The following is a 9,082-nucleotide window of genomic DNA, read 5'->3' as shown; positions in this document are numbered from 1 at the left end:
AACTTTCGTCTATTTTAAGGCAAACAAAGAATCACTATGAGTATTGCACACTACTCCTAACAGTAGGACAAAGAGAAGCAAAACAGAGGCCCTTTCAGAGACACTGAATGTCTGTCGATTTGCTCCAGATGCAATCCTCTGATACGATCAGAAAGACTTCAGCACTGTTGGAATATAGGGGTTAATTAATCATAGAAAATATGTAGAATATATGCTTATGTACTATTTATTTTGTATACATGAATCCAGTACTATGTAACAATTTAATATTTACCTCATGGTGAAGGGAAAGAGTAATGTAAATAAGGGGCAGCCACAGTATGTAGCAAAGTTGGCTGATTACAGTAGGTTTAGAATTGTCTGCTCCCAAAATACAAAAGAGAGGATATGTATGAAACAATTTAGTAGGAAGGTTAAGGCAAAAGGAGGTGTTGATGAGCACAGGAGACGATGGCCAGACAAGAACAAAGAGAATCCTGACAGAGACTGTCAGAAACTCAGTAAGAAGGCTAAGACAGAAGGAGGTGTTGAGTAGAACAGAAGAATATGGCCAGATGAGAACAAAGAAATATGAATTGATTTCTGATCAAAACAACAGGATATTCTGGCCTTGAGGATTAAGATGGGAGCTCTACACCCCAGATATCTGCAGAGCAGGAGATTACTTGTGATAAATCTTATGCAAAAAATCTAGCAAAGAAAGCCAACTTTTGTTCTGTATGATAAGGTTGAGCTATGTAAACTGTAGAGACTGGACAGTAGAGGTCAGTCTTGGGGAATAGCTCACTGTGCAGGTGACCTATGAACTAACGACTGACCCAGAGCTCTGTTAAGCTTTATTCTTGTGCTGTATAATAAACTGATTGTTGAACCGAATACCTTCACCTATCACTTCATTCAACGAGCACTCTGGACTCAGACGACACATAAACTAAATTGAGGGTAGGGTAAAGCCAAAGTCCGACAGCACCTAAAGCCCTTCTGGAGCCCTCAGCACTCTCTTGGATACAGTTCCGATACCTGGTTCCCACAAGCCAGTCTCCAGCAGTCCAAAGCCTGTGTGGGTCCTCCAGCCGCCGAGAACCTCTCTGCTTCATGGCTGTGATCGCAGTCCTGTAGGGCCATCTCCTTCTCATCCGGCAGGGTTCTCCCCGGCTCTGGGGCCCTGCACCAGTCTCCAGCTCCCCCAGGGTCTGCACTCCCACAGAGTCTGCACTCCTGGTGGTACTCTGCTCAGCTTAGACACCTCCATCTTTGACTATGTTCCATTGAAAGCTTCCATGGACTTGATGGGCTGAATGGCATCATTTTGTGTCACAATACACTAAACAGTCCAATTTCAGTTCTAAATTCTTACATTTGTCAAGGAATTTTAGATCATTTCAAAGTAATTAACAAGCAATTAAATTCTCTTCAACGATAATAACTTTTATACTGGCAGGTATATGGCAACCATAACTTTAGCATTGTTACAATAAATCAAATAATCCCTTGAAGCGAAGTTGAAGAATAAATGTTGATTCTGGCACTAGGTATAAATCTTCTGTTCTTCTTCAGAATAGTGCCAGGGATTTTCCAACTGCTTCAAGGCCTTAATTTAAAGTCTCTCTGAAAGGTTTGAACCTCTGACAATGGAGCAATCCTTCTGAGCTGAATTGGGAATATCAGAGTGTTAAAGTCTCTGCCGTGAAACTTTGAATTGCAACCTGGTGACTCGGAGGTGAAGGAGCTGCTAGACACACTGCAACATACTTGTAGGATATGATTTGGAATAGAAAGTCAGAAATGGTATTATGCTGAATGTTATACCATAAATCCATTGTAGCGCTTACACCCCTAACGTCGAAGTACTCGAGATGGCAGAGGTCGACAGCATCGAGTCCACGCTGCTGAAGATCCAGCTGCGCTGGATGGGTCACGTCTCCAGAATGGAGGACCATCGCCTTCCCAAGATCGTGTTATGTGGCGAGCTCTCCACTGGCCACCAAGACAGAGGTGCACCAAAGAAAAGGTACAAGGACTGCCTAAAGAAATCTCTTGGTGCCTGCCACATTGACCACCGCCAGTGGGCTGATAACGCCTCAAACCGTGCATCTTGGCGCCTCACAGTTTGGCGGGCAGCAACCTCCTTTGAAGAAGACCGCAGAGCCCACCTCACTGACAAAAGGCAAAGGAGGAAAAACCCAACACCCAACCCCAACCAACCAATTTTCCCTTGCAACCGCTGCAATCGTGTCTGCCTGTCCCGCATCGGACTTGTCAGCCACAAACGAGCCTGCAGCTGACGTGGACTTTTTACCCCCTCCATAAATCTTCGTCCGCGAAGCCAAGCCAAAGAAAGAATACCATAAATCCAGAATAAAAGAACATTGGTATAACCTGGTAAGGGTGTGTCTGACTCATGGAATCATAGAATTATTAAGAATCAAAATTAAGCTAATTGTCCCATCTTGTCCATGTTTTCACCTCGGATAGTAATCCCACTATTCTTATGCTCGTACATACAAACTATTCCAATCTCATTTTCTTTTGATAGCGCTGATTGATTTCCTTCCACTGCCTCTGCAGGTAATGAATTCTAGATCATTACAATTCCTTGATTAAGAAAGTTTACCCTCAGTACAACTTGACATTTTTCCCCTACAACATTTGAAACTTGTCTTTGGTAAATAGAACAACATTCCTATATTGACACTTGCACATATTTGGATCAATGGTTGGAAAAATGTTACAGAGTAACATATTCTTTTCTTTGGCTTGGCTTCGCGGACGAAGATTTATGGAGGGGGTAAAAGTCCACGTCAGCTGCAGGCTCGTTGGTGGCTGACAAGTCCGATGCGGGACAGGCAGACACGGTTGCAGCGGCTGCAGGGGAAAATTGGTTGGTTGGGGTTGGGTGTTGATGCGGGACAGGCAGACACGGTTGCAGCGGCTGCAGGGGAAAATTGGTTGGTTGGGGTTGGGTGTTTCCTCCTTTGCCTTTTGTCAGTGAGGTGGGCTCTGCGGTCTTCTTCAAAGGAGGTTGCTGCCCGCCAAACTGTGAGGCGCCAAGATGCACGGTTTGAGGCGATATCGGCCCACTGGCGGTGGTCAATGTGTTATAACATATATGCTTGTATGATTTCCAGGGGGTGATTCCAGAGTTGATACTTCTAGGAACATTCATTGGATGCAACAATGGTGAGATCACATTAGAGTCAGGGTTAGGATTCTGTTTCTTTAGGCGTAATAGAACAGGGAGGAATAAAAGGTGGAGGGGTCGCATTGCTTGTTAAAGAAAACATTACAGCGGTGCAATCGCAGGATAGTTTGGAGGGATCTTCTAGTCAGGCTATTTGGGTGGAAATGAGGAATGGGAAAAGCATGAAAACACTAATGGGGGTGTATTATAGACCACCTAATTGGCAGAGGGAATTGGAGGAGCAAATTTACATGTGTCGTAAACATAAGATGGTGATTGTAGGAGATTTTAACTTTCCACACATTGTCTGGGACGCCCATACTGTAAAACGTTGGATGGGTTGGAGTCTGTCAAATGTGTTCAGGAAAGTTTTTTAAATCAGTACACTGAAAAACCAACTAGAAGGGGGGCAATATTGGATTTCCTATGAGGGAACGAGATAGGTCAAGGGACAAAGGTTTGCATTAGGGAACATTTTAGGACTAGTGAACATAACACCATTAGTTTTAGGTTAATTAAGGGGAAGGATAGGGCTGCAATAGATTTATAAGTTGTGGATGAGATCATTTATTTTCTGGGAAAGATACAGCAAATAAATGTAAGATATCCAAAGGTAAAATTTTGAGAGTACAGAGTTGGTCTGTCCCTGTAAGGATTAAAGGAAAATTTAGAAAATATAGGGATCCTCGGTTTTCAAGGGATATTGGGAGTTTGGTTCAGAGGAAGAGGGATGTACACAATGGGTATAGACAGCAGGGAATAAATGAGGTGCTTAAGGAATATAAAGAGTGCAAAAAGATTTTAAGAAATAAATTAGAATGGCTAAAAGAAAATATGAGGCTGCTTTGCCAGGCAAGGTAAAAATAAATCCAAAGGGTTTTTAGAGGTACATTAAAAGTTAATGAGAGATAAAATTGGGCCCCTTGAGTATCAGAAGGGTAAAGCTACGTGAGGAGTCAGAAGTGATGGGGGAATTTTCAATGTTTTTTTTCTTCTTCAGTATTCATTAAGGAAAGGAATATTGAGTCAGGTGAAGTAAGGAAAATTGGTAGTGAGGTCATGGAAAACATGAGATTAATACAGATTAATGAAGAGGTAGTACTGGCTATTTTAAAGCAAATAAAGGTGAATAAATCTCTGGGACCTGACAAGATATTCCCTCGGACCATGATGGAGGTTAATGTAGAAATAGCAGGAGCTCTGACAGATTCACAAGAATTTTGCCTGGGTTTTCAGGGTTTGAATTATAGAGAATCATTAGTTCATTGATTTTTCAGGAATCTGATGGCAGCAGGGTATAAGCTGCCTTTGTGCCGCTGAGTGCTCATCTTTAAGCTCCTGTACCTTTTTCCCAATGGTAGCAGAGTGAAGAGGGCACCGCCTGGGTGGTGGGGGATCCCTCAGGATAGAGGTTGCCTTTTTACAGCCTCATGTTGATGTCGTTGAAGGAGGGAGGCCTGGTGCCTGTGATGTTGCAGGCAGAGTTAAAACCCTCGAGTTTATTCATGTCCTGAGAGTTGCCGCCTCCATACCAGAGAGTGATGCAACCAGCCAGAATGCTCTCCATGGTACAGTTGTAGAAGTTTTCGAGAGTCTTCGGTGACATACCGAATCTTCTCAGACACCTCACCAAGTACAGCTTTCTACGTAATTGCACCAACATGGAAGTTCCAGGACAGATCCTCAGAGATGTTGACACCCAGGAATTTGAAATTCTTGACCCTCTCCACTTCTGAGCCCTCAGTGAGGACCTTGTCATGTACTTCCATCTGAAATCCACAATCATCTCTTTTGTTTTGCTAATTTTGTCTGCAATTTTGTTGGCGGGATACCACTCGACAAACTAATCTCCCTCCCTCCTCATTGCCGTTTGTGATTCTGCCAACAACCATGGTGTCATTGGTAAATTTGTAAATAGCATTGGAATTGTCTCTGGCCTCACATTCATGAATTTTTGATTCTTTCTCAATTAGCTTGGAAAACATACACTTTCAACATGGTTATGATTTACATCCTTTTGTCTTGTTTTTAACACTCTACCATCTATACTATTTTTATGACCACTGTTTGGTCAACTTTTCCAGATTAGTAAAAACAACCTTCATCTTATAAAATCTCTGCCTCCCCCTGGTCTTAAAGTCAAAGCTGAAGGTTTTACGAACATATAAATTGGCTTGGTTTCCTATTCTATTTAATTGAGGTCCTTCAGGTACCCTTGTTTACCTTGTGGAAAATAACCAATAATTGCACGTCAAGTTAAAATTCAGATGAGAAGCAAAACTCATGCATATTTTCCCATTCAGCTCGAGAAAGAAGGAATGGTCTAATTAATACCTTTTTTTTTCCCCAATGTACTCCCTTTTACTTATTACTTTGGTTACTTAACTATGTCTGACAAACTAAAAACCTGGCAAACACAGCCCATTAAAATATTCAATACACACTTTACAATAGGAAAGGTATCACCAATGTTAAATGGATGAAAGAAACCAACTAAATAAGAATGATTTAAAATGTCAGTCATAAATGATACAGCCTGAGTGAATAGCACAATAGCACAAGGGTTTTTTTTAAACAGTGGATGAGCCTTTAGAACATCTTAAGTGAAGATTCTTTCCTATTCTGAATTGCAGAAGTTGCACACTTCAGTCATTTCTTGCTATTCCCTACTGGGAGTTGGAAATCCGTCTGAACGCTGAGGTGACAGAATAATTCTTCGAGGATCCTCTGTGTATGTTCAAGTAGTAAGATCTATTCTAGTTACCTTGACATTCATTGGGGAAATGGTGTATAGAAGTCAATGGCTGTAAATACTACCCTTCTTTCTTTCCCATCAAATCATCCTAGATTACATCAATTCTATACTTGCTAGGGAGGGAATCTATGAACCTGCTGGTCTCTGGGATATTGTGGGACAAAATAATAACTTTATTGTCATATGCATAAATACAATATGCACTGAAATTCTTACTTGCTGTAGCCAGACAAGTGTATAAGATATACCAACTAGAATTGTATACATTAATTAATCCAGTATATTAAGAGATAATGAATATAAAATGATGAATAAATAAATATTCGCATTTAGAGAAAGCAGAACTCCTGGGCAACTCAATTCTGTCAATATCAACCAGAGGCAAAACTGGAGAAGAAAATAGAGTCTATGATTATGAAAGGAAGTCTAAGGCTGGGTTTAATGAGGTGAGTGATATTCTACATTCTTTTTACTATCTACTTGGGACAGCAGAAAAGCAACAGGATATTCTCAACTTCCCTAAAAGACTGCAGATGCAAAAAAAAAACCCTCAACATAGAAGTTCCATGTTGGCACCATCCAGGACAAAGCAATCTGTTTGATTGGCAGTTTTCCCTTCACCTGAAATATTCATCCTCTTTGCTATGCACTCAGGCCACTCCAACATTAACCTCATTACTGACCACATGATTGAACTCAACACTTGGAGGCACAAGGCAGGAGGGGCATGGAAACACCACCATCTCAGGTTTCCCTCAACATTTTTCCCTCCTGACATGGAAATACATCCTCCCAACAGCACAGTGGGAGTAACTTTTCCAGGAGGATGGCAAGACTTCCATCATCTCAGAAACCATCCAGCATGGGCAATAAATTCTCGTTTTTGCAACAATATCCCTCTCATATAAACAGAATAAAAACCCCGTTAAATGCAAATTAGCGCAACTAAAACACAACGCTGAAGAAACTCAGCTGGTCAACCAGTGTATTTTACATAACAAAGATAAAGATGGATACACAAAATTTCAGGCTTGAGCTCTTCATCAAGGTATGAGCAAAATGTAGGCAGGTGCCTGAACAAAATCGTGGGGAAAGTGGGGGGGGGGGGGGCTGGGGGGTAGGGAAGGAGCACTATCCCAAAGGCCAGGAGATAATAGGTGGACAAGAGAGGGAGGGCACATCAGACGACAAGGGGAGCAAGGAAGGGGGTGGAGAGCTGGAGGGAAGAAGACAAAGGGAAAGGGAAGGGAGGGAGAATGGAGAGTAGGGCAGCAGAAGGCGGAAAATTAAATGTTGTTCCTCCAATTTGCAAGTGGTTTTGATGGGGTAGTATTAGGCCTTGTACTGACGGGAGTTGTGAGAGGGGCGCGGAATTGAAGTGGTTGGCCACTGGGAGTTCCCTGTCACTGATACGGACAAAGCAAAGGTGCTTAGTGATCTCCCAGTTTGTACCACTGATGCTTTGGGACCATGCTCCTTCCCCCCCCCGCCCCTCCTCTCCCACCATTTTGCTTGGACACCTGCCTACATTTTGCTCATACCTTGATGTAGGACTCAAGCCCAAAACATTGGTTATGTATCTTTATCTTTGCTACATTCTCCAGCATTGTTTTTTTACTTCAACCATGGTGTCTGCAGACTTCTGTGTTTTAGTTCTTTCACTGGTTATGTTTTACCACCTACCTCCTAACTGGGGGTAATGAAAGAGAATTAATATTTCATTCTACAATAAATATTTGGTCCAACCCATCGATACTCCAACTTATACATATATATTTGTACACAGAGGTAAAATGTAGCAAAATATCTACACTTTCTATAGTTGTTTTCATATTCCCTCCATTTCAATAAAATGCAAATTTCCTTTCTATTTATTCATTCAGGGAATGGTGATGCTGTGAGAAATGTTTCCAATTATTTTTAATACCCGTGTGTCTCTGAATTGAGAAGACTGTTGAGATGTCACATGATTTATTATTTACTATTTTTTTCCAGATTCATTTCCTGGATAAACCAACATGTATTGTCCATGGCTAATTGCCCTCAAGAAGGTAACTGAAGTTCGTCTGATGAAGGAATAGCTACACTGCTATTGGATGCATTTTGAGTCACACAAAAGGGCAGACGGGAATGTGAATGGAAAATAGTTTACCCGAAGACCATTACAGAATCAAAAAAAAACTTTTACAACAATCCAATGATTTTGTAATCACCAGGTGTTATGGCAAGATTTGAATTGGTCAAGGTCTCTGATACTAGTCCAATAGATGATATCTTTGATGATCAACTCATTGGATGAAAGAAACTTCATTGTACACAATAATTGGTCAACGTTATGATTCATACACCAAAAGAGATTTGACCGAAAATCTCTTTATCTAAACTTCTATTAACATCTCTCTTATGTGGTTATCTAATTTTTCCTTAAAATTATCATTGCTATTAGCTTCAAGTATTCTATATGTTAAGAAGAAGTATTTCCCAATATACTGTGACCTAACATATTTAATCCATTACATAAGACAATGAAGATTTTGCTTCCTGAAAACCTTTGGGCTTCTGATTGTGAAAATCACCTTAAAATTTTCTTATCACATATTGTTTCTTAGTTATAACTTATTTTGTAATTTCCTGACTCACTTTAAACCTATTAGTATATTGCCCACTGTTTTGGTCAGTCCAAGCATGGCTGGGCATGCACTCAATGCAGGCGCTATGCAAATGCTGTCTTAAGCCTGGGCACGCTTATTAGGGATAGATGTCAACACGCTATCAAAGCAGCTCACGTACACAGATGCTGGCATTAAATTGTTTACATTCCAATGGCATAGCGAGTGCACTAAGCAATAGCATTTATGGTCTTCAGGAAGACTCAATATTAGACTAAAACATTATTTGATATTATATAAAGTTATGAGCAGTTTGCTTATAAAATAATTCATTTGATTTTCATTTTCTTTAACATGAATAATATTAATCAATAACACGAATTGGAAATTGTTAATTAGTGTATTTTACCAGCTATATAATATATGTTATAATGATATTTTATTTTTGTTATACTAATGCAACATGTATATGAGATTATTATATTGAACTCAAAAATATTTTAAAAATAAAAGGAAGGTTCAATGCAGCAGAAATGT

At 40.5% G+C, this 9,082-nt stretch overlaps 1 long non-coding RNA gene across 1 annotated transcript; it reads left to right on the top strand.

The window, feature by feature from the left end:
* Nucleotides 1–1,828: 1,828 nt before the first annotated feature.
* Nucleotides 1,829–8,169, top strand: LOC138752285 (uncharacterized). Its single transcript, XR_011350482.1, has 3 exons — nucleotides 1,829–2,011; nucleotides 6,270–6,382; nucleotides 7,932–8,169. It is a non-coding gene; the product is annotated as an uncharacterized lncRNA (long non-coding RNA).
* The last annotated feature ends 913 nt before the right edge of the window (nucleotides 8,170–9,082 follow it).

This window comes from Narcine bancroftii, chromosome 2 (assembly GCF_036971445.1).
Source record: "Narcine bancroftii isolate sNarBan1 chromosome 2, sNarBan1.hap1, whole genome shotgun sequence".
NCBI lineage: Eukaryota > Metazoa > Chordata > Chondrichthyes > Torpediniformes > Narcinidae > Narcine > Narcine bancroftii.
This window is presented reverse-complemented; position numbering and strand designations above follow the sequence as displayed.